This window comes from Netta rufina (genome assembly GCF_964035555.1).
Source record: "Netta rufina genome assembly, chromosome: 4".
In the NCBI taxonomy this organism is placed as follows: Eukaryota; Metazoa; Chordata; class Aves; order Anseriformes; family Anatidae; genus Netta; species Netta rufina.
In genome coordinates, this window is record NC_140127.1 from 66,277,277 (window position 1) to 66,283,052 (window position 5,776).

Below are 5,776 nucleotides of genomic sequence, written 5' to 3' on the forward strand. Positions count from 1 at the left end.
AACACACATCAGCAGGATTTTGCAGGACACATGCATTCATAGGAACACATCAGATGGGATGAGGTTTGAAGTATTTTCTCAGCAGTGAAGCAGAACACAGAAAAACAAAACTCCATTTATATTTGTGTGTTTTCCTCCAATCCACTCTAGCTGTTTATTAGAAGAATAAGGCATTTCTGTGACTCATGATCATTTCCATTTGACTGCTGGTTCCACAAATTCAAATCACACACACAAATCTATGAACTAGAGGAGACTGTGGTGCGGTTCTGGCGATGTGTCTTGTCTGAAGAACCCACAAAAGCGTGGTTTGAATTGAAGGAGATTTCTTTTTCTTTCAGATAGCCCCACACATGCTAAACTGATAGCAGTTGGTGTCACAGGATCTCTCTTTGGAGAGCTAATAGGAGGCAAGGCAGCAGCATTTTTAGAGAACTGCAAACTCACGTATCCTGCCGAGCAGCGCCTTTGCCATCGGTCTGCCTTGTCCTCCTAACCCCTCTCAGCTGCTAACTGAGCTTGCTTGTTGCATCTTCAGACCTGGTGCAATGTCTCTTACACTCTTACAGAGTGGCAGAGTGGCACAACCAGATGGCCCTATTCAAAAGGCTCTTCACACAACCTCTGGGCCCGACTAATGGAAGTCCCTATAGGAGGGTGCATGTGAAAAAGTCTGCATGTGACAACAGGTTTCATATTTGTTTTCATTTTGCTTCTGCAAAAACTAAGGCTTCTAACACCTTATATAAGAAAAAATGAATCTTCCGGGACAAATTAAAAAAATAACCACAACACAAAAAAAAACTAAATTCAAGTCCTTGCTATTGACCGGAAAGATCAGATAACTGAGTCTGAGTTTTCTACATTTCAGAAGAAAATCTCCAAATTTTCATTCTTGGATATCCTGGAGCGGAAAGACAAAGGGGTCTTTTCTTTCCCTTTTTCATTCTCCATCCTTATCTTTTCAAACATATGCTTTGACCAGATCTACCTGTTTTCTTATACATACTGTCACACATCAAACAGCTCTTCCAAACACAAGTTTTCTTCCTCTAGATACCCTTCATTTTTGCGAATCGGTATTTTCTAACAGAAGTGACCTTTTTTTGCCCCAGACATCTCCTCAAATACACACCTACCTTTTCCTTGCAGATCTTACATTTAATGATTAAAGTTTGAGATGGAATTCCCTCTTCTACAGTTAGAAAAAGACTTATTAAGACTGTGAAAGAATTTAAAGTGTATGATTTTTAGGCCAGTTCTGCTATTAATGGTCTGAATTTCCTCCCCTTAAGCATACCAACACAAACTGTTCTTTTGGCTAGAAATATTGAAGAACAGAGCAGGCTGTGGCATTTCCTTCAAATAATCCCATGTCTGTGCCAAAAGCCTACCTTTTTTTCTCTTGCACCAAGTGCAATGAGTTCAGACTAGCTGTCTCTCATGTTAAACGAGAACAAGCAATCGATTTTTTAATTTGCTTTCAGGATACTTTGCAAAAGAATTGCTTGAATGCGTGATTTGGACTCATCAACACTTCCAAACATTATTTATTGGCATCAGTTTGAGCAGAACATAGAGAAGAAAAATGATGCTATGATTTTTAACTGCTGTTAGGGGATGGGAGAAAGAGAAAGAGATTGTCCTTAAAAGTGTATTGCTAAGACACAGCTTGCCTGGCTGATGAAGGCAGCCGAGAAAGTTCTCGCTTTGTTTGAATTGATGTGTTTGCGGAAGTCTTATTTTTTTTCCCCCACCCCTATTTTTCTCCTGCAATGTCCAGTCTTGAAAACAAACTGACAGATGTTCCGTTGGATCAGCTTGTGAGACTTGCAATGTCAGGAGTGCAAACAGACTTTAGCTGTTTAGTTCGGGAAATGAAATGTGGACAGTCTGATAAACAAACAGTGCTTATTACCCGAGCTTAAAGTGTGCTTTGGATTTCTTTTCAAAATACTAAAAGGAACTGAGAATGAATATTAAACATGTGCTCCTAATTTAGAGACCTCAATGGAGAGGTCAGAGTGGTCTTCAAATTACACAATTTGTATAGCGAGGTTATAATATAAGTGAATGTTTCTGAACTCTAACCATGTTAAGGAAACAGTAACAAGAAATTTTAATGATATAGAAATTCACTCCAAAGAACCTTCTAAGACTTAGGTATATGCAGAGATGAATTAGAATAATAGGACTTAGGAGAGTGTGTGGATTAGAATATGCTCTGATTTAAAATGAGAAAAAGAGGCAGACAGACAAACAGATGTTTAAATTAGCTGATACTTAACTATCCAGTTTGGGTTGGGACAAGCCAGAGTAGAAAATATTCTTATACTCAAGCCATTCAGTGTGCATTTAAATGCTTACTGGGACATGCATTTAGAATTTGCCAACAACTAAATGGCACTTTCTTTACCAGCAGCATATAGATCCCTATTGCAGTGCTCTGATGAGGCATTATATCACTATTAATTCTGTGCAGTGTCACGTGCTGCCTTACTTTGTAGCCTACAGGAGGACTACATGAGGACTACACAGCACAGAAGACATCAGTATCCATATCTCCGATACCTATCCCAGGCTCCTGGATCATAGGAGTCTGGAACATAGGAGCCTAGGAACATATATATACCTGTCCTGCATATACACCAGGAGGGGAAAATAAACTGGCAAAATAGCACAGTTAATGACATAGAAAGCCAGCAGGGATTATTTTCCTAATCTGAGAAAAGGAATAAGAGGTTTTAGAATGCAGTAGGTAAATTTTGGAGTGAACTCATGGTGTTCTCTTAAGGGCAAGGCAACTACATGCTTTCTTGATCTTTGGGGTTTGCATGAAACCACAATTTGGCCCTTAAGGGAGAGGACCCTTTGAGTCATCAGTAATGTTTCCTTCATTGCTTTGGATTTGTCTTGAGGCACCTCCCTTCCAGCTATGCAGTAAGCATCATTTTCACCAGACGGAAGTGATTCAGAACCCATGAAACAGTCATTTTTCCAAGTGATGGAGAACTCTTACTGAATGAGTTATCATTTGAATAGGTTTTAATACCACTTTTGACTTTTTGCATGAATTAAAATTCAAGTGAAAGGCATTCAACAAGTAGTACTGAGCCATGAAACCTCTTACTCACTTTTCCAAAGAAGAGCACCCAGTACTTGACATAATATTTTTGTTATTATTATTTATTTTTTCTAGCCTTGCTCTCTGTGTCACTCTTTTTGAGGGAGAATAATAATTTTTGAAAGATGAAAAAAAAAATAGTAGCAGAGACTTAAATATCACTTACTGTTCTTGTTTTGTCTCCTATAATAAACAGGAGCCTAACACATACCCCTCAAAATATAACTAATGTTTAGCTTTAACAGTAGAAGCTTCTCTAAGAAACTGCATTTGTTTTATTTTGGCTATGACAACAGGCAAGAGAAAATACCTTTCAGATTTATTTTCATTCTAAGTTAATAAGATGCAAACCAATAAGACATTTACATACGATTCTGTGAATCTCTTTACACTCATCCAAGATCACAAGCACATCAGCTGAGTTTGCTCTATTTCTCTGTCTGAATTTGTCCTGTATTTCCTATATGTTGTCTGAAGTCTCCAAGAATGACTACAGAAAGAGGCAACCAACAGGAATGTCAATACAGCTATAAAAGATTCTGTAGCCTAACAGCAGTAGCTTACAGACTGCTATTTGTAATTTGAAACATTTTCCTCAACCTCTTCCTTGTAACTGTCATCATAAATAATGAAAATATTCATGTTACTTACACACAGAGCCCTTGTTTTCCTTCTGATCTATGTTTCAGACCTAACACTTTTAATTTTATGAGTCTCCTGCCTCCTTAAAGGGCAAGTTTGTATCAAAACATAGACATTTTTCATATTTTATGTACTGCTCCATAAGAAAAAGTAAATCTTACCTTTTCAAAAAAAAAATGACAAAATGTGTTCTACAACAAAGCTTTACAGTTTTCCCGCTCTACTCTGCACTGGTGCGATCTCACCTAGAGTACTATGTGCAGTTCAGGATGTGAACAAAGGATGTGAAACTGCTGGAGAGTGTCCAGAGGAGGGCTATGAAGATGGTGAAGGGCCTGGATGGAAAGACATACAAGGAGCAGCTGAAGTCACTTGGTCTGTTCTGCCTGGAAAAGAGGAGGCTGAAGGGAGACCTCATCATGGTCTACAGCTTCCTCACGAGGGGGAGTGAAGGTGCAGGTGCCAATCTATTCTCTTCAGTCACCAGTGACAGGACCTTGGGGAATGGTGTCAAGCTGCGGCAGGGGAGGTTCAGGCTGGATATCAAGAAGAGGTTCTTCACTGAGAAGGTTTTTACGCACTGGAACAGGCTCCCCAGGGTCGTAGTCACGGCACAAAGCCTGATGGAGTTTAAGAAGTGTTTGGACTGTGCACTTAGTCATATGGTCTGAATTCCTCAGTAGACCTGTGTGATGCCAGGAGTTGGACTCAGTGATCCTTATGGGTCCCTTCCAACTCGGGATATTCTATGAGTCTATTCTATGATTCTATGAGTTTTTTGTTTTGTTTTGTTTTGTTTTGTTTTTTGTTTGTTTGTTTTTTTTTTTTGTTTTTTGTTTGTTTGTTTTTTGTTTTTTGTTTTTTTCCCTGTAAGTGGGACTGCAGCTGTCTGGAGAATCCAGTCTTGAACCACTTCTGTCTGTATAACACAGGAAACAACAAAACACTAACTGTGGCTGGGGATTCTAGAGTCTGCCTACTGCATTCAAGGTCCTTAATTGGAAGACAGCAACAGCATTTCTCCCTCTGTATGACCCTATAGCCAGACGCAGATGATCAATAAACTGTAGTCATCTATTGCCGACTTACACCTGGTTCATGGGATCCCATCAGGAGATGTCCAAGGCACAGTCTTGCAGGGTTCAGTATGCTGTATCCCCAACATGAAGAGTGAACTGCAGCTAGAAGTGAAGAGTCTGTCATACCCAGTGAGTAGGGCTTGCTTATCATGTTCCGTGTGGTCTTTAGATGAGTTATGTTGGAAGTTTTTCTGCATAAGTTAGGGTAAGGTTTCTAGCAGCCATAGGTAAATTAAGTAGTTTGAAAGCTGCAACAAGCTACATGAGAGCATGTGTTTTGTTGGTAAGGATAGTGCACATCAGTAAGTTTTACTCTATCTATTACGAAAACTGTGTTAGCGGCTAGTTAACACAGCTTGGCAGGTACTCTCCCAAATGAGAATGATTCTGAACACTTTGTAGTAAAGGATAGCTGAAAAAAGAAAACAATCACCCAAGGATTAGGCCTTCGGCAATACTTCCCATTAATATTATATTATACAGAAGCTACCAAATCTTCTGTTGAGGTAAGTTACAATGGAGAGCCCCACGGATGCCCTTCGTTGGGGGAAGATGTCCTGGACAACTTGCTGTCACGCCATACAAGTGATCATCTGGCAGAACGTCCAGCTGTGTCCCTCTCACTACCCGGCTCGCTACAGCCGGGCTCCCCCTCACCCTTTCCCCCCTTTTGGCCGGTGATTTCCCAGTAGGAGAGCAGCATGAGCCAAACTGAGGGGAGCGAGCCTTCCCCGCTCCGCCCGCCCGCCGGGAGCCGTCCCTCCCCGGCCGGGGTGGGGCCTGGCGGTCACCGAGCTCCGGCGGCTGCCGCTGGAGGCGGCGGCGGCCCGGGGCACGTCCCCCATAAAACCCCCCTTGCTCCTCTCGGTCCTGCTTGTCCTCACTGCTTCCCCCGGCCACCTTGCGCGGCGGCTTGGCCATGGCTGGGCGC